Source organism: Mesocricetus auratus, unplaced genomic scaffold, assembly GCF_017639785.1.
Source record: "Mesocricetus auratus isolate SY011 unplaced genomic scaffold, BCM_Maur_2.0 Super-Scaffold_100714, whole genome shotgun sequence".
NCBI classification, from domain to species: Eukaryota; Metazoa; Chordata; class Mammalia; order Rodentia; family Cricetidae; genus Mesocricetus; species Mesocricetus auratus.
In genome coordinates, this window is record NW_024429270.1 from 3,036,527 (window position 1) to 3,057,761 (window position 21,235).

Genomic DNA, 21,235 nt, shown 5'->3' on the forward strand with positions numbered 1-21,235 from the left:
GTGTACAGTGAGGAATAGCTTCTCCCTTCATACTCTTTCCAAAAGACTACCTCCTCTACTAGGCCCACCTTCTTCTGACAGCAAGTTAGGCCAGTTGTGGTAGCAGAGATTCAAAATCCTTTAATAACTGATTTGCCTCTAAACATTGTGTTCTAACCCTTGATTTTTAATATTTTATATGTCAGGAGGTACTTTTCATGTTTGGGGACTGTAATTAAGTGAAATTTTTTGACCACACTTATTAAGAACCTATTAATTGAAATGGTCACTAATTCTTTGCAGTATTGGGATGCCAGATGTGTTAATGATTACCATCCTCATTTTAGACTTCCTACTTTCCACTTCAACATTAGAAGTCTCATTAATGTGAACAAACATGTTTACTGCATACATATTCTGAAGGAGAAAAAAGTCAGTATCAAATGGATGTACAATTAACGTTGTTGTTTCCAGTGATTATCAGAGATTAATTGTTCTGTAAACATCTGAAAAAGGTTTCTAATATTTAACGGCATTAATAGCTATTTAGTTACCATGGAATGATTAGTCTCCCCTTATTCTGTAGGTGTGACTAAGCTAGTAACCCACCTCAGGCCTTCTTAACAGTGAGACTTTCAACTAGTCCTGCAGCAAGCAACAATAGTAGCTGAAGTTAGTTGTTTTAGTTCCCATTTTTCTTGGGGTGCAGAAAGAACTACTGTTTGCGCCGATGTCTTACATTTCCAAGTTAGCTATGAGAAGGCTGGTCTAAGGGCTTGCAACCTGAAAATCGTCTTTTTGGTCAATTCATTGAAATAGACAACATGGTCAAAATTAGCCAAGAAAACATACAAAGTCTGCTTTTCCTCAAGTATATTTATTTACTTGCTTCTTTTTCCCAGAGAGGTTTTACTATGCATCCTCGGCTGTCCTAGACTTCATTATGTATGTATATCAACATAGTCTTGAACTCATAGAGCTCTGCCTGCCTCTGCTTCCTGGGGAAGTGCAGATATTAATGTTTGTGCTGCAACAGCCAGCCTAAATTTACATGTTTTGGATACATTTCCCATGTTAGTTACAAGTATGTTATTTTTAAAAGAAAGGAAAAAAACAGGTATCTGTAAAGGTGCAAAGAGAATGCCAAGCTCATAGTGAGAGAGAAGGAATGATTGCTTAAGTTGGGAATTCAAGATGAGACACAGGTGCTGCTACAAGTTCATGGAACTATGACAACAGTGTCAAATGAAAGGGAATTACAAAATGACTTTAGGCTAAATCTTATCCTGTGCCCCAAGACTTAATTTTCTCCTCCACAAGATGAAGCTAATTATGATTTTTTTAAGTTTCTGATGAGATTGCCAAAAGCCAATTAAATAATCCATAAAAGGCACATGTGAGTATGAATATATCATGAACAGCACACTATATAATATTGTCTGCATATACATGGATGATACAATGGGAGAACAAGATGTAATGCAACTATAAAAAACCCATACTGTTAAAGACCTTTATGTTTCTCTGGGAAGGACAGAGATAAGAGAAGATTTAATATTTCTTCCTTAGCTTACAAACTGATACTATAATAGGACTTTGAATGGGATTTATTTCAAACCCAATTTGATCTATTGAGTGCATACCAACAAAAATGCCCGTGTTCATTACATTTGGAGAGACAGATGGTCTGGACTGAGACAACCAATTAATGTAAAATGTGTTCTTTTTGGCACTTAACACAAAGGAAGATCTTATGTTTTAATATCTTGTTCTTAAAGTTTATTCTGTTTGCAGATTAATGTTGCCTTATGTAGAAAGTAAAAACACTAAATGCATCTATGGATAACAATTTTACCTAATTATCATTACACACAGAGAAAGCTCATTCATACAGCTTAATGTCCTTTTTTTTAGTAGTGAAGAATGAGAAGTAAGATATGCATTTGAAATATTCTCATGGCCCACATAACACATTTTTTCATCTGGCAGAAGAATGCAAGGAAATTGCTTTTTTGCCAAGATTACACGATGAGGTCATTTCCCTGGAAGTCTTCTGTTAAGTTGTGCAGATGCCCGAGACTGCCTGACTGCTCTGAGTTGTTTACAGAAAGGAGAAGGCACAGATGTATTTTTATTTAGATACACGTCCATTCAGGTTCTGATTGTTTGATTAAACTAAGGAAAACATTTTTCCAGATGGAGATTTTCTAAGAGATGTTTGTGTAAAGGTCCAATTATTCAAGAGTTATTGATGCACAAAGTCAAACTCTGCTTGCTTACTGGCTTTGACCTAGGTCAAAGGCAGTGTAAAGAATAGCATGTCTGTTCAGAACAACAAAAGATAAATAGGACGTAGGGTTAAGAAGATACCTTGATATCATGAATTTCACATTAGACTTTTCAAGCCAGGGGTTAAGAGATTAAACATTATCTTCTGAGCCAAAATGAGAATCATAATATATGAGAAGAAAATATGAGAATTTATTAGTATCCATTTTATCATCTTTTAAATGTTTTGTTTCCAGCTCACTTTATGCCATTCTGAATATATAAGTACAGAAGCCTTTGAGGATTGTTTAACAATAATCCTGCATAAATTTGTGAAGTATGTTTGCATAGCTTATTGATGCTTGCCTGATGTTAAAAACATTTAGATGTTACTGACATATACATCGGTGAATCAATCACATATGTGCGTTAACCATGAAATACTCCCTTTAGGGACAAAAGGAAAAGGAGCTGCAGTACACATGTGCATACAAATGGATTGCTAACAATGGCCATCAACTGACTCTCAGCATGTGAACTCCTAAGATTCACTCAGAGCTAACTTCCTCAGCAAGACCAAGGTAATTTATTCATTTAAACCCTACAGATGGAGGCCCTTGTGAGTAGTCATCTAGGTTTTTTGTTTCTAATTCTTTCATGATCTTTTGCAAATGGTGTTTCTGTGAATATTTGTATTTGGTAATGAAAACACCAGAATATTGAGTCTCAGATACATAAGCATGTAAAGAATGTTGAGAGCACTAATAAGAAATACTTTATTATTGCAACGTTAGATATGAGAATGAAAGTGGTGATTAAAATTGTTGAATCAAACTAGTTAAAATAATTTTACCTGTGATTTTATTGCAAATTCTTCATGTAAAGTAACTACTTTGGAGAAAGAACAATATTTGTAAAGTATAAGTACATTTATGTAAGCAATAAAATACCCTGCAGAGATTTCCTTCTCTTAATTATTTGATTTCAGAAAGTATCAGTATAGAAGACACCACACACACACACACACACACACACACACACACACACACACACACACACCAACACCAACTAAAAGAGCAGAGTGCATTCATGACATGTAGGCTCCAAATATGGGTGTTGCAGATAAAATGTAAAAATTACCTAACTGAGGATTCCTAGTCATTACTCCAAAGCCTAGCTCTTATAGGCTGTTGGGTATAGAGAAGTTATTTAACCTCTCTGATCTTAAAGTCTATTGTCCACTATGAGAATAATTAGAGCAAGATAAGTGTACTTCCAATGATTCATGGAATGTATCTAGCTTATGGCAATGTGAGGCAGTCCATAAATGAAAGCTATTGTTGGAAAATTTCTTCTAATCTCTAATCATGATCATCACTCACCATAATAAAAACATTAGACAAAAGACTTTCTTCTTATTTGGCACTTGAATACAGAATACAGTGATTTTTATTTCATTTGCTTCCTTTCTATTCATCTTATTAACTTGAATAAGAAATGCAGAGGAACCTATTCTGTATGATAAAAAAGATTCAATAATATGCATTTGTTTATTCTTAAGTAATGAAAGACCAAAATTAATCTGTTGCTCTGGGCTTTTAAATATTCTATCTCTATTTCTATTTCCAAAATGATAGCGGTTTTTCAGTAGCAGTTTGGAACAGCAGGGAAGTATTGACATGATCTCATGTTCATTTGTATCAAGAAGAATTATGTAAAGATATACTAAAAATAAGTTAAAATATAGCAAACTATCTTTACAAGTGTTCCTTTAAGCAGTTACTCATTGCTATTAGAGGTGAGCAAAGATGACCAGAAAATAATGAGTAGAAGGCAGTGTTCTCAGGCATCCCATGATTTTCTGTATGTATTTTATAGTTTGAGTCTGAAACGTCCTTAAGATCATATCTTAAATGCTCTTTCCTCTGCTGGTAGTGCTAGTTTGAGAATCAGTGAGCTCTGTAAGAGATGAGGTCTACATGGTTCAAATAGGTCACTTGAGGATGCTCTTTGACAGCTAAAGCAACCCCTGGTTCCCCCTGGCTTACTCTCTCTATCCTCTATACTGTGATGGAAACAGCCTCTACAACATTCTCCAGACTCCAAAGCAGAGCTGCTTTGCCATGCCTTTCCTGTGACAATGGCCTGAAACTCTCTTAAATTGAGTCCAATAACCTTTTTCCTCCCTCCAGTTATCATCAGTGTCAAGTAATTTGGCCCCAGCGACATAAAGTTAAGTGATTCAAGTACCAGAGGTAAGAAAAATTGGGATCAGCCAGTACATTGTTTAAAGAATTTAGAGCTAAGTATATTGGGAAGCATTTGAAGCAGTCTGATTGATGAAGATGTTTGAGGGACAGGTTTGATCAATAATCAATTGTGGTTCTGACATAAACTTGAACTATAATGAGAAATAGGCCAAATCTCTTATTATTCCTTGACTTTACTATTTCATTTCTCTTTTCATTATGATATTGTTTACTTGAAATCATTTGGAAACAAACTATTTCAACTTTTTCATTACAACCAACTAAATCTTTGCTGGGAAGGTTAATGAATAAATGCCCTGGTGCTTGCTGTATGGAAATCCTGACCCCACATTCTCTGTTTATAAATGAGCTTGAGTATGTGCCCTTTCCCCTTTTATGAAAAAGATATGGGTATGTCAAAGTGAATGTACATATTTGTAAATACCCAGGAGAAGGTGGGGACTTAAAGGTTTTCCAGAAAATGGAATTTTTGGCCATGTGGTGGTTGTGGCACACTCCTTCAATATCAGCACTTGGGAAAAAGCACAACCCAGGAACTTGTTAAGAATCCAAAATCTTAGTCCCAGCCTGAGTTTTCAGAATGAGAAGCCTTTGTTTCACGTGCTTGTTAAACTTAAGAGCACCTATTTGGACAGTCTCTAAACATGAATGTGTACACTTAAGAATAGCATGACTCCTGATTTAGTTCAGGGTTGTGGTTAAACTTTTATGTCTGTTAGCTGAAAGGTAACAAAATCCTGACTCTGGAATTTTGACATTAACCTCATTTAAAACTTTTACTCAGAACAACAGTGGCCATCATTGTACTGTGAATGAAAACCTAGGTTCAGGTACCTGAGGTGAGAGACCCTGAAGAAACAGAACAAGCCCAGATTGTGACTCTTGCTTACATTTGGTAATGGTATCTATTTCTACTCTAAAATAACCCTGGATCTGGATGTTCGAGTACATGGTAATCCTACTCATTGGCAAATAAATGCTGGCTTAAAACATTAGAACTGATCGTGTGGCAATGCTATAGCAATAGTTAACAGAAAGCAGTTGACCACTAGAAAGATGATAGCTCCTGTCATTAGTGCTGGCTGCCTGCACGTTTGGCACCTAAAACAGTTTCCAAGGAAGAAGGGAAAGTCCAACCCAGCAGACCATTCAAACCTCTGGCTTCTACAAGTTAGATGCCAACTTCTGTTTTTGAAGCAACATTTATTTAAAGATTCTTCTAAATGTGAACCATCAAGAGTGTGAACACATTTAAGCCAAATTCTATTCAGAGTTCAATCCAAGCTGTTTGACTGAACTCAGACCTTTTTTTTCAGGAAAAATAAAAAGATAGTCTAACTACTTGGAAAGGAGGTCTGGTAGATAGTCTAACTACTTGGAAAGGAGGTCTGGTGCTTGAGGACAGTGTATCAGACTCTCTTTTCAACATCCCTTTCTTATTGTGTAGAACCACAGCAGTGAATGCACAGACACCTCTTCCTATAGACATTTCCCAGCTTCAGAAAAGCTTGTCCAGCTGCCTAAGGGTGAGATGGCATCCTTGTTATCTCTGCCACCACCTCATACCACTTTCAGGCTTAACAAACCCTTCAATACTCCTTCTTCTAAACCCAAGCAGCAAAACATCAATTAACTGTAAAAGAACTCTAATATCCTCTGTGGTAACACACATCAAAACATAATATTTTATGTCAAAATAAGTATTTCCAACTAAATAGTCTTTCTTTGAAGTCTTAAATATTTATTCTGCACCAAACTCAAAATATTATCTAGAGAAACAAATACCTCACCAAATGATGGGCATATTTTATAATAAATAAAAGTTTCTCTCTTCCCCTAGCAATGGCAGGAAAATAATAAAGCTTTAACAGAGAAAACTGCAATGATAATCAATACACCTCATGTTGCTACCCATGTACTTACTCAGAAACATTGTTAGCAATGATTTCCAACACAACATAACATGTTCTCACTGTTGGTACCACCCTCTTGTACAGTAAAGTCAGCAGAGAGAAGTAAATAATAGAAAGGAAAGAATGTTATTGCCACCCTGCTGGATTCTCTGAAATTTTCTTGAAATTAATTGCAAACTCATATATGCTTCATGTTTGTTTTGAGCTAACTAACAGTTTACTTTTCTAAAGGTGTTTGAAACCATGTATAAAGAAACTGATTAGGTACTACTGTGAATGGTATGTAGGAATACAGGGAACAACTAGAAAAGGGTATCACTAATAAAAAGGTGACAATTGTCCTGAAAGACAAAGCTGAGGCATATGCTCCGCATTTCACATTCCCTGTAGAGCTGGCCGCCATGGCAAAGAGAAGGCAAGAAGGACAGGCAAGGGGGAGGCGAAGGGTGAGCAAGTTGGGAGAAGACAAATTGCATGGTTGCTCTTACATGGTGCAAGACAGCTCTGCAACCCTGACCAAGTAAGTACACGAGCCCTGATTTCCAAACAGGTGGCAGCCCTGACTGCCTGATCATTGTCTCCATGTAGCCTCAGCCTACTCTTTAATATCATTATACACAAGAAAAAATTGTGTTTGAGCATGTGAATTGCCAGAAATATTTCCCTGCTGTCCGTATTTCACTCAACAGTTCATTGCTCACATTTGCTCTTAAATACAGTAGTTTTAACAGCTGTCTCTCGTTTCCATCAGCATGCCCTAAAAATCCTACAATAATATTTTCCACCTCATTTCCTCTTCCTTTTTGACTGCAGTGTGATAAAGCACTGTGTCCGATAAGGGGAAGTGACAGGCTTGTCAAACTCTAGGGCAGGCATTTACATATTGTTGTTTTATTCACTTGATGGCAGCAGCTAGCAGAAACTGAAGGAATTTACTTTTCCTAAATAATACATTTTCATTGATTATGGTGTTTTATCCTACAATCTGTCACTCATAAACTACCTCTTCTGTAGCCCTAAGGGTTTTGTTCCCTTAGTAAAGGGGGGAAAGTGCTTATTTGTTGCAAAAAGGAAAAAAAAAGAAATTCTCAATAGGAAAACAGTGTCAGCATGTAAGCACTGGGTTCCAGCACCAGCTTTATTTTAGATGAGGGATCCAATAACAGCCATTGATACTAATAGGATAATAAATCCAGTAAATACTTCAGTGTTTTTTGATCCCAGAAACTGAAATAATTTAGAGAAATGTCAGTGGTGCTTCCTCAGATGACTTCAACAGCTGCTTCAGAGTGGCATCTGTATGTTTTGTCCAAAAGTCATTTAGGATTTGCACCTATAGAAGAAAAACATTCCTCAGTCAAAGTTTTCAATATCATTCTGCTTTAAAGGATGGACTGTCTTTTTATGTTTTGGGGTCATATAATTCTCATGCTCATCCCTCCATAATCTAATATTGTTGAATTTAACCTATTTGTTGTTGTTATTGTTCTAATCAGTCTTGAAGGTAGAGCTGCAACCAGGAACCTCTGATGGAAGGTGTCTTTAGGGTTCTTTTACTTTATTAATGATAATGAATGTTAGAATACTTACTCCAAGGAGGAATCATTTCCACAGCATGAGATGGATATCACACACACACACAATCTATGGTAATAACATCTGTTCACTTGTGACTCCATTTATTTCACCGTTATCTAGTTACATACAACAGGTCACAGCAAAGAACACTGTCCATGAAATAAGAGATATCATTGGATACTTGCTTTCCTCTTATTAATGTTCTAGTTTGACTTCTGTTGTTGTAATAAACACTGTGCCCAAAGCGCCTTGGGGAAGAAAGGGTTTAAATAATCTTACAGATTACAGTTCACCATCAATGGAAGTTAAGGCAGTAACCTGGAGGCAGGAACTGAAGCAGAGACCATGAGAGGATGCTCTAATGACCTTCTCTTTATGGCTTCTCTCCTGTCTTCTTATATAGCCCACTACCATCTGCTGGGGTGGCATCACCCACATTGGGTTGGGCCCTCCCACAGCAATCATTGTTCAAAATATGCCTAACTCCCCAGACTTGCCTATAGACTGCCTCATTTTCTCAATTGGCATTCCCCCTTCTCAAAGAATTCTTGCTTGTGGTAATTTCACAAAAATAATTTTAAAAAACCATCCAGCACTTTACTTCTTTCACTTTGGGAGAATGGCTTATGTATTCCTAACTTAATTTACCTTCTATAAAATGCCAAAGATTACTAATATTCTTTCCCTTCCAGTTCTTGAAAAAGCCTCTGTTTCTGATGATTGAATCCAGAAGAGCTTTGTAGAATGTATAGAAACATTTTCCTTGATCTCTGAGAAACAAAGGAAACTACAGAGTTTATCTGTCCTGTACCAGTGCAGACATACTTGACCTCAGGTTGGACCCTATCTGGCTCACAACAATTTCTACATCAGTAAACTTTGTCCCCGTGTCTCTTCATAACACATGAGGATATTGTTCTAAAGCCAACCCCCCCTTTCTAAAGGAATACATTAATTCCCTCATCTCTACATAGTAGTATACAAGACTATGCAAGTTTATTTGGATCTGGCTATGAATTTGGTCTACTGTAACACCCTTACTAAAGACTTGTCATTAAACGGCTCTATTAATCATTCTGAGTTTCTATTTGTGAAACTGAGTTATAAGACAATTTCCCACCTGCAACAATTACAAGAATTAAAGTTTAAAAGTAGTGTTTTTGACAAAAGTGGACACCCAATAAAATCTTGCACTTTAAGATGCAGTAAACTTTAGTGAGAATCAACTGGTAAGTCATCCTATTGGCTCCAGAAATCCTTTAATGGTGGCACAACAAAAGTGTTCTTCCTGTTTAAAGGTCACCTACCAGTTTATTCGTTGATAGACAACTAACCCCACATCTCTGTATCACTTGCCACTGACCCACCTTCTCAGGACACATCCATTCCCACTGTTTTTGCTGTAGACAATCAGCCATCCCTGCTCACATCCCTTTGATGAGTCTGTACCATACCAGTCCGTATAGGCATAAGTAGAGACAGGAAGTGAGAAATGTAACAACCATCTGTCCAAACAACATCATGAAGAAATACAAAAGGATTCATAGCTAGGACATGAAAATCTTTCGTGGACTCCCTGAGTTTTTAAGCACTGTTTTTTTATGTGCCTTTTAGTAACATTAATTTGTTGTAGCGTGTGCTTTTGTTAACACAGTTCCTGTATCCTTACCTCCAGCATATGGAGTAGAGGCTGCTGACATTACCTTTCTGTTACAGTCAAAGCCTAATTGGGAAGATACAGTGTGCTTGAAAATGATTTATGGAAGAGAAAACTCATTTGTGCATCAGTTGGTATTTACTAATTACTGTGAATGTTAAAACTGGAGAACTCTTCAACAGGATAAAAAGGTGTTGGCATGCTTGGTGGATGATTTGTTTCTACTGTTCTTATGCAATATCCTGATGGAAGCAAGAGAATAATGCGTGCCCCTCACTCCACATTCACTGGGACTACTAAATTTTAAGGTATTTATTGGTGTTTTGTAATAATAAAACTTTAAGAAATGTAACTTTGATTTGCATTTCCCTGATGGCTAAGGATGTTGAGCACTTTCTTAAGTGTCTCTTGGCCTCGAGTGATCTAAAGGTATAACATCAATTGGCAAGCTAAGCAATAGTGGAGGGACCACCTCGAATGCCCATTCCTGATAATGAACTTGATGTCTATAACCATCTGGGAGCCTTCATCCTGTGACTGATGGAAGCAGAGGCAAACACACAACTAATCACCGAACTGAACCCAAGGAACCCAGTGACAGAGAGAGAGGAGTGATGAGCAAATTGGCAAAGAATGGGCTGGCAAAACCAGCAGAGGCAGCTGATCTGAACAGGGGAGTGCTCTTGGGCCCCAGACCGACAGTGGGGAGGCCAGCATGGGACTGATCTGGACCCCCCAAATGTGAGTGTCAGTGAGAAGGCCTGGGCAACCTATGGGGCCCTGAGCTGTGGATCAGTGTCTATCCCTGGTATACAAACTGTCTTCGTGTGCCTATAGCACAAAGAGAGATGCTCTCTCAGCCTGGACTCTTAGGGGGAGTGCCTGGACCCTACCAAGAGTAAAATGACAGACTCTAGATATCCCCTATGGGGAAGGATTTGGCAATAGGGTGGGAGGGAGGGGGGGAAGGGGAGTGCGGGAGGAGGGGAGGGAGAGGGAACTGGGATTGACATGTAAAACAAGCTATTTAAAATTAAAATAAAAAATGATAAAAAAGAAAGAAATGTAACTTAAGTTTTTGGGAGGTTAAGTGGCTGTTGTTTTTTAATTATCTCTTTTACGTATCATATTAGAGTGCCAACAAAGATGTTTAGAAAGATAATTCAGAGAAACTGCGCAATGTATCAGAATGAAACTTCCTACCTCTTAATAGTCATATTAAAACTAAAGGACAAGACCACTATGTTTGTTTCTGTAAAAACATCCTTTAAAATGCAAACTTCTAATTTATATGTAGAGAAAATATATTATTTTAGACATACAGATAATTATCACTTTCATTGTTTTACATTGACATATTACATTTCTGGAAATATGTATATAATCCATATGCAATGTTTCTGCTATTCAGGCTCAATTGCAAGACAGGTGGATTTCCCCAGTAGCTGTGCTTCTTTAGAACTGAGTCAGTCTGTCTCCATTCAGGAATGCAAGCATCTTTGTAGCAGAATCATTTTTCAGCTGATCGGAGATTTAAAAATGTCAGCTGTGGCAGTTTTGTAGAAAATTGGGGATCAATATACCTCATGACACAGCATTACCAATCTTGGGCATATACCCAAAGGATGCACATTCAAACCACAAGGACATTTGCTCAACCATGTTCATAGAATCATTACTCACAATATCCATAACCTGGAAACAGCCTAGATGCCCCTCAACCAAAGAATGAAGGAAGAAAATGTGGTACATTTACCTAGTGGAGTACTACTCAGTGGCAAAAATCAATGGCACATTGAAATTTGCAGGCAAGTGGATGGAACTAGATTAAAAAAAAAAAAACATCCTGAGTGAGGTAACCCAGATCCAGAAAGACACATATGGTGGGTGTACTCACTCATCAATGAATATTAGACAAAAGGCAAAGGATAACCAACCTACAGTCCACAACCTCAGAGAAGCTAGGCAATAAGGAGGGCCCCTTGGATGGGGAAGTAGACCAGATCTCCTGAGTAAATCAGGAGAAGGGGGAAGAAGGATTGGGTAGAATAGGATAGCAAGGGGAGAGGGAAGAGAACATGAGGGAACTGGATGATCAAGTTGGGGGAAGGACAGAAAGGGAGAGCAAGGAAAGAGATATCTTGACAGAGTGAGCCATTATGGGGTTATCTAGAAATCTGGCACTAGGGAAATTCCCCTGGAATCCACAAAGATAACTCCTGTTAAGACTCTAAGCAAAAGTGGAGAGAGTGCCTGAACTGACCTTCCCCTATAATCTGATTGATGACTACATTAGGTGTCACCATAGAACCTTCATCCAGCAATTGATGGATGCAGACGTAGTTAAGCACTGGGCTGAGTTCCTGCAGTTCAGGTGAAGAGAAGAAGAAGTGATAAAGAAGGGACAAAACCATAATGGGGAAACCCACAGAGACAGCTGACCTAAGCTAGTGGGAGCTCACTGACTCCAAACTGACAGCTGGCGAACCTGCATAGAACTGAACTAGGTCCTCTGAATGTGTGTGACAGTTGTGTTTCATGGGGCCACTGGCAGTGGGACTAGGATTTATCCCTAGTGCATGAACTGGCATTTTGGAGCCCATTCTCTATGGGAGGATATATTGCTCAGTCTAGATACAGGGGAAGTGGATCTTTATCCTTCCTCAAAGTTATGTGACAGACTGTTAACTCCCAGTGGAAGGCCTCACCCTCTCACAGAAGGGAAGTAGGGGAGGGGAAAGGTAGGGAGAACAACAGGAGGGGAGGAGGGAAAACTTAGATTGGTATGTAAAAATTTAAAAAACAGATGGTTTTAAATAAAAAATTGAATGTTTAGAAAATGAAAATGTCAGTCGCATTGACAAGAAAACTGTGTTAGGTTTGTTTTATAATCACCAAACATTAGAAAACAAATTAAAATATTCATTTCTAAGGGAGAGAAATACACAGCTATTGTATCCAGAGTCAGGTGCAATGCCAAGCATTAGGTTCTATGAATGTCTTATGCATGAGTACTATTTATCTTGTCTCTGTCTCCCCTTGACTCTTTTCTCAGCATTATATGCCCAAGGCTTTTTTTTTCTTGCTTTGGGGCAAATAGCATAGTTCATGTTGATCATGGTGAATGTCTGTTTTCTCAGTATAAGATAATTAATTCCCTCACCTTCAGAATCCCTGTGGAGTCTGTGGAATTGCCCTCTATTTACAATGCAGTGGCAAAGGATTGCACTTCCCTGATAACTTAGCTAAGGTTATAATGCAATAAAATAATTTACATCGAAATCAAGTCATAAATTTTAACCCAAATACTGGTTATGTTCCTATCTCACAGGAAGAGTGAGAATCACAGAGATGAAATAAACATGGTGGAATTTGAGCTTGTTTCCAAATCCAAGGAGATCTAAGTAAATTTGAGGTCAGAAAGCAGGATAGAGATGAAACAGATAGGAAGCAGAATTCTAACAAACTACAAATCTTCGGTCTCCAGTGGGGAGTCATTGAAGCCGCGTGATGGGATAAAGTCTGATACCAGAAAAGAATCATGGGCTTTGAAGTCGGTTGTTGGGTTTCACTTCCTGTTCTACACTTTCTCAGCTTTGTCTTAAGTATGTTACTTAATTTCACACTCAATTCCTCTTTCCTTGCTTCTTTCTCTTTTCCTCTTCCTTTCTCTCTTTCTTGTATAATGTTAACAATACCTATTTAGCACGCATTTGAGGAACCAAACTTCAAATTGAGAATCAAATTCCCCCCACCCACTCAGCATATAGCTGACATTCAATTATGTGGTCTTTCTTCCACTGAGTTCGTCAGAAAATGGCTATCTTCAGCTTGGTCTTTTTAACCTAACATGTTGCTAATGCTGAGATAATCATTGCTTTTTTTGTTCCTGCCATAAAATCTTTCCTTTTTATCAAGATTCCCTTTAATAATTGTTGGTGTTACATGGATCATATATATATATATATATATATATATATATATATATATATGTTGTATTTATAGGGCATGTGGAGGGGATTGGGTATGATATGTCTTATGTTCATGTGCTCTATTATCAGAGTTCTTGACATATAGTTGCAAGAACAAGCCACAACACAGGAAAAAATTAATTTTAAAAAATATTCCGTAGAGCTAGTCCAGCTTCAGGAGAGATTGGGTCTCCGGCGGGGACCACCCGCCCATCACCCATCCCCCGCGATCTTTGGGGGCAGCTCCTGGCATCCAGAAGACCCGCCCACACAGGAGAGACATCAGCCCCTCCAAGTCCCCAACCCCAGCGAGTCCAGCTTCAGCATCCCCAGCTTCAGCTGCAGGAAGGAAGGAGACCAGTGGAGACAGAAAGACCCCACCAGCACCCACTGGAAGAAGAGATGGGAAGAAGACAGAATAAGAGATCACTCAGCAATAGAAACACCAACATGACCCTACCAGAATCCAGGGATCCAACACCAGCAAGACCCTCAAAGCACTACATAGACGAAGAAGAGGAGACAGACCTTAAAAATTATTTCATGAAGATGATGGAGACCCTCAAAGAAGAAACGAGGAAATCCCTTAAAGAAATAGAAGAAAAAACAAACAAAAAAATCCATGAAATGGGGGAAAAATTCAAGAAATAAACAAATCTCTCAAAGAATCTAAAGAGCACAAAGAAAAAACAACCAAAAAAATTAAGGAAACAGCTCAAACAGTTGAAGGATTGAAAGCTGAAATAGAAACGATAAAGAAAACACAGATTGAAGGGATGCTGGAAATAGAAAAGCTCGGTAAATGATCTGGAACTAGAGATGCAAGTATCACCAATAGAATACAAGAGATAGAAGAGAGAATCTCAGGTGTGGAAGACTCATTAGAGGATATAGTGTCATCAACCAAAGAAAATCTCAAAACCAACAAATCCTTAACACAAAATATCCAGGAAATATGGGACACCGTGAAGAAGCCAAACCTGAGAATAATACGTATAGAAGAAGGTGAAGAAATTCAACTTAAAGGTACAGAAAACATATTCAACAAAATAATAGAAGAAAACGTCCCTAACCTAAAGAAAGGTATGCCTATGAAAGTACAAGAATCTAACAGAACACCAAATAGGCTTGACCAGAAAAAGAAGTCACCTCGCCATATAATAATCAAAACATCCAACCTACAGAGTAAAGAGAAAATATTAAGAGCAGCTAAAGAAAAAGGCCAAGTAACATACAAAGGCAGACCTATCCAAATTACACCTGACTTCTCAATGGAAATGATGAAAGCCAGAAGATCCTGGTCAGATGTCCTACAAACGCTAAGGGAACAAGGATGCCAGCCCAGACTACTATATCCAGCAAAGCTCTCAATTACCATAGATGGAGAAAACAAAATATTCCGTGACAAAGCCAGATTTAAACAATACGTATCCATGAATCCAGCTCTACAGAAAATGCTAGAAGGAAAACCTAGAGCCAAGGAAGATAACTACATTCACAAAGACACAGGCAATATATTATCATACTTTACAAAACACCAAAAGAAAAAGGGAGGAGAAACTACACAAAATAACTTCACTAACAATAAATCAAGCGCAAACAAGGATCACCAATCAATGGTCATTAATATCCCTCAATGTCAATGGCCTCAATTTGCCTATAAAAAGACACAGACTAGCAGAATGGATACGAAGACAGAACCCTTCCTTCTGCTGCATACAAGAAACACATCTCAACATCAAAGACAGACGGTATCTCAGAGTAAAGGGCTGGGAAAAGATCTTCCAATCAAACGACCCCAAGAAACAAGCAGGTGTAGCAATCCTAATATCTAACAAATTAGACTTCAAATTAAAATCAATCAAAAGAGATAAAGAAGGGCACTTCATATTCATCAAAGGAAAAATACATCAAGACGAAGTCTCGATTTTAAACATCTACGCCCCAAATACAAAGGCACCTACATTCGTGAAAGAAACATTACTAAAGCTCAAAATGCACATAAAATCTCACACACTAATAGTAGGAGACTTCAACACACCGCTCTCACTGCTAGACAGGACCTCCAGACAGAAACTTAACAAAGAAACAAAAGAATTAATAGAAGTTATGACCCAACTGGGTTTAACAGACATCTATAGAACATTCCACCCAAATACAAAGGGATATACCTTCTTCTCGGCACCACATGGAACCTTCTCTAAAATTGATCACATAATAGGAAACATAGCAAATCTCCACAGATACAAAAAAATTGGAATAACCCCCTGCATCTTATCAGACCACCATGCATTAACATTAGAATTCAACAATAACACAAATTGCAGAAACCCTACAAACTCATGGAGATTGAACAATGCACAATTGCACCATCCCTGGGTAAAGGAACAAATAAAAAAAGAAATTAAAGACTTCCTCGATTTCAATGAAAATGAAGACACAACATACACAAACTTAAGCGACACTTTGAAAGCAGTGCTGAGAGGAAAGTTTATAGCACTAAGTGCCCACATGAGAACAGTCATACTAGAGAATTAATAGCACAGCTGAATGTTCTAGAACAAAAAGAAGCAAACTCCGCCAGGAGGAGCAGACGCCAGGAAATAATCAAATTGAGGGCTGAAATCAACCAAGTAGAAACCAGGAAAACACTGAGAAGAATCAATGAAACAAAGAGTTGGTTCTTTGAGAAAATCAACAAAATAGACAAACCTCTGTCCAAACTAACCAAAAGTTAGAGAGAGAGCATGCTAATTAACAAAATCAGGGATGAAAAAGGGGACATAACAACGGACTCTGAGGAAATCCAGAGAATCATCAGGGCATACTTTGAAAATCTGTACTCCACAAAATTTGAAAATTTAAAAGGAATGGACAATTTCCTGGATAGATATCACTTGCCAAAACTAAATCAAGAACAGATAAACAATCTAAACAGACCTATAACCCCTAATGAAATAGAAGCAGTCATCAAAAGTCTCCCAAACAAAAAAGCCCAGGCCCAGATGGCTTCAGTACAGAATTCTACCAGAAATTCAAAGAAGAGCTAATTCCAATACTCCTCAAAGTATTCCACACAATAGAAGCAGGAGGCTTACTGCCAAACTCTTTCTATGAGGCTATAATTACCTTGATACCCAAGCCACACAAAGACACAACTAAGAAAGAGAACTATAGACCAATTTCCCTCATGAACATTGATGCAAAAATACTCAATAAAATACTCGCAAACCGGATTCAAGAACACATCAGAAAAATCATCCACCATGATCAAGTAGGCTTCATTCCAGGAATGCAGGGATGGTTCAACATTAGAAAATCTATCAATGTAATCCACCATATTAACAATCTGCGAAAGAAAAACCACATGATCATCTCACTAGATGCTGAAAAAGCCTTTGACAAAATCCAGCACCCCTTCATGATAAAGGTCCTAGAGAGATCAGGGATAACAGGAACGTACCTGAATATAATAAAAGCAATATACAGTAAACCAACAGCTAACATCAAACTACATGGAGAGAAACTCAAAGCAATTCCTCTAAAATCAGTAGCAAGACAAGGCTGTCCACTCTCTCCATATCTCTTGAATATTGTACTTGAAGTTCTAGCTACAGCAATAAGACAACAAAAGGAGATAAAGGGGATACAAATAGGAAAAGAAGAAGTCAAACTTTCACTCTTTGCAGATGATATGATAGTTTACATAAGTGACCCAAAAAAGTCTGCAAGGTTACTCCTAGAGCTGATTAACACCTTCACCAATGTGGCAGGATACAAGGTAAACTCAAAAAAATCAGTGGCCCTATTATATACAGATGATGAAGTGACTGAGAAAGAAATCAGAGAAACATCACCTTTTACAATAGCCAAAAACAGCATCAAATATCTGGGGATAATATTAACCAAGGAAGTTAAAGACCTGTATATCAAGAACTTTGTGTCTTTAAAGAAAGAAATCAAAGATTTACCAGAAAATGGAAAGATCTCCCATGCTCTTGGATTGGTAGGATCAACAAAATAAAAATGGCAATCTTGCCAAAAGCAGTCTATAGATTCAATGCAATCCCTATCAAAATTCCATCACAATTCTTCAAGGACCTGGAAAGAACATTAATCAACTTTATATGGAAAAACAAAAGGCCCAGGATAGCCAAAACATCCCTATACAATAAAGGAACTTCAGGAGGCATCACCACACCTGACTTCAAGCTCTATTATAGAGCTATAGTCCTGAAAACAGCTTGGTATTGGCACAAAAATAGGCAGGTAGACGAATGGAACTGAATCGAAAGCCCTAATTTTAACCCACACACCTATGAACACTTGATTTTTGACAAAGAAGCTAAAACTGTACAATGGAAAAAAGAAATCGTCTTCAACAAATGGTGCTGGCATAACTGGGTACTGGTATGCAGAAGACTGCAGATAGATCCAGGTTTATCGCCTTGTACAAAATTTAAGTCCAAATGGATCAAAGATCTCAACATAAATCCAGCCACACTGAAACTTTTAGAAGAGAAAGTGGGAGATACTCTTCAACGAGTTGGTACAGGAGACCACTTCTTAAACATAACACCAGTGGCACAGGCACTGAGATCGACAATTAACAAATGGGACCTCCTGAAACTAAAAAGCTTCTGTAAGGCAAAGGACACAGTCAAAAAGACAAAAAGGCAGGCCCCAGAATGGGAAAAGATATTCACTAATCCAACATCTGACAGAGGGCTAATCTCCAAAATTTACAAAGAACTCAAGAAACAAGTCTCCAAAACACCAAAGGATCCACTTGAAAGGTGGGGTACAGAGCTAAATAGAGAATTCTCAGTAGAGGAGGCTAAAATGGCCAAGAGACACTTAAGAAAGTGCTCAACATCCTTAGCCATCAGGGAAATGCAAATCAAAACAGCTTTGAGATACCATCTTACTCCTGTCAGAATGGCTAGAATCAAAAACTCCTAAGACAATTTATGCTGGAGAGGATGTGGAGAGAGAGGAACACTCCTCCACTGCTGGTGGGAGTGCCGACTCATACAGCCTCTTTGGAAATCAGTATGGAGATTCCTCAGGAAAATGGGAATTAATCTACCACTAGACCTAGCAATTCCACTCTTAGGCATTTATCCAAATGAGGCAGGTTCATACAACAAGGGCATCTGCTCCACTATGTTCATAGCAGCATTGTTTGTAATAGCCAGAACCTGGAAGCAACCTAGATGCCCCTCAACTGAAGAGTGGATAGAGAAAATGTGGTACATTTACACAATGGAGTATTACTCAGCAGAAAAAAACAATGGAATCTTGAAATTCGCAGGGAAATGGATAGCACTGGAAGAAACCATCCTGAGTGAGGTAAACCAGTCGTAAAAAGACAAACATGGTATGTACTCACTCATATATGGATTTTGGACATGGATCAGGATAGTGCCAGTCTGCACTTCCACAGATAGAGAGTCTGGGAAACAGGAAAGAACCTAAAAGATATGCATATATGCATAGTACCCAAGAGAAGAGGATGGAGACAAGACCCTCTGAATGGATGGGGAACACGGCGAGGGGTGGGGGGGAGTGGGACCTGGGAAGAAGAGAGGGGGTGAAGAGGAAGGGAGTTGGTCATGGGGGAACAGGAAGTTGAGGGGGTGGGGGTAGAATAGGGGGAAGAGGGAATCATAGTTTCGAAGACAGATCAGGCACCAGAGTGACCTCGAGTGATCTAAAGGGACAACACCAATTGGCAAGCTAAGCAACAGTGGAGGGACCACCTCGAATGCCCATCCCTGATAATGAACTTGATGTCTATAACCATCTGGGAGCCTTCATCCTGTGACTGATGGAAGCAGAGGCAAACACACAATTAATCACTGAACTGACCCCAAGGAACCCAGTGACAGAGAGAGAGGAGTGATGAGCAAATTGGCAAAGAATGGGCTGGCAAAACCAGCAGAGACAGCTGATCAGAACAGGGGAGAGTTCTTGGACCCCAGACCGACAGTGGGGAGGCCAGCATGGGACTGATCTGGACCCCCCCAAATGTGAGTGTCAGTGAGAAGGCCTGGGCAACCTATGGGGCCCTGAGCTGTGGATCAGTGTCTATCCCTGGTATACAAACTGTCTTCGTGTGCCTATAGCACAAAGAGAGATGCTCTCTCAGCCTGGACTCTTAGGGGAGTGCCTGGACCCTACCAAGAGTAAAATGACAGACTCTAGATATCCCCTATGGGGAAGGATTTGGCAATAGGGTGGGAGGGAGGGGGGAAGGGGAGTGCGGGAGGAGGGGAGGGAGAGGGAACTGGGATTGACATGTAAAACAAGCTATTTAAAATTAAAATAAAAAATGATAAAAAAAAACATTCCATAGAACATTTCTTTTCAGCTATTTGACAATATTCTACAAGAACCATACTATGATTGCAAAGAAATAGCTATTTTATGTTTATTTCAAAATAAATTATAGTGCCAGGTGTAGTGGCATAAGCCTTTAATCTCAGCACTTGAGAGGCAGATGCTGGCAGATATCTATTAGTTCAAGGCCAGCTTGGTCAACATAGTGAGTTGCAGGACAGCCAGAGCTATCTATTGAGGCTTTGTCTTAAAAAACACCAAAATAATGATAATGATAATGGTAATAATACTGATGACAATGATAATGACAAAGGAATTCTAAATATCCATTCATAGTAACCTGACAGTTACAGAGAATGTCCTCTACTATTAGAAAATTTATAAAATTGTTGGGAAGCTCTATTTGTTAAACATATAGAAAATTTCTTAGAGTAATCCAGGAAGAGGTCTTCAGAAAGTAGAAGCAGTACATGTATGCCAGGTACGGCAGCACACATACTTAATCCTAAGACTTGGAAGGTAGAGGTAGTCAGATCTAGCTCTAGGCCAGCCTTATCTACATAGTGAAGTCCAAGTCAGCCAGAGCTACACACAGAGACTCTGCCTCAAAAAGGAAGAGAAGGAGAATGAGGAATAAGAGGAGGGGATATAAAGAAGGAATAAGAATAAGACAAATATTAGAAGAACTGTCAATTTGCAGAGACATTAAGAACTGGCAATGGAACCATAATAAAGGAAACAATTCCTGGGATGAGGAGAGCAAACAGCATGGGAGAAAACCTTTGGAAACTATTCATCTGACAGATAAACAGCATACAGAATATATAAGTGTTCAAAACTCGATGTATAAAACCTTCAAATAGTTTAAAATCATTAAGCAAGAACACACGTTGAGCAGTTCTCCAAAGAGGAAATACATATGGCCAATGCAAATTTGAAAAACATTCAGAATCATTTGACACCGGGACTTGCAGTACAAAGCTATTCTATCTCACTCCAGGCTAGAAAATAAGCACAAGTATTGGAGACAGTGTGGAACAATGGAACATATCTGTATTGTTGATGGTCATGTAAACTAGTACAGCTACTGTAGAAGGTTCTCAAAAACTAAAAGTAGAAATACCAAATAGCCCAGCTATACAATTTTCTGATTAATACTCAGAAGACGATAAGTCAGCACACATTAGAGGTTCTTACACATCTGTGATCATTGCTGCAGTGCTCACATTACCCAAAATGTAAAACCAGCCTAGCTGC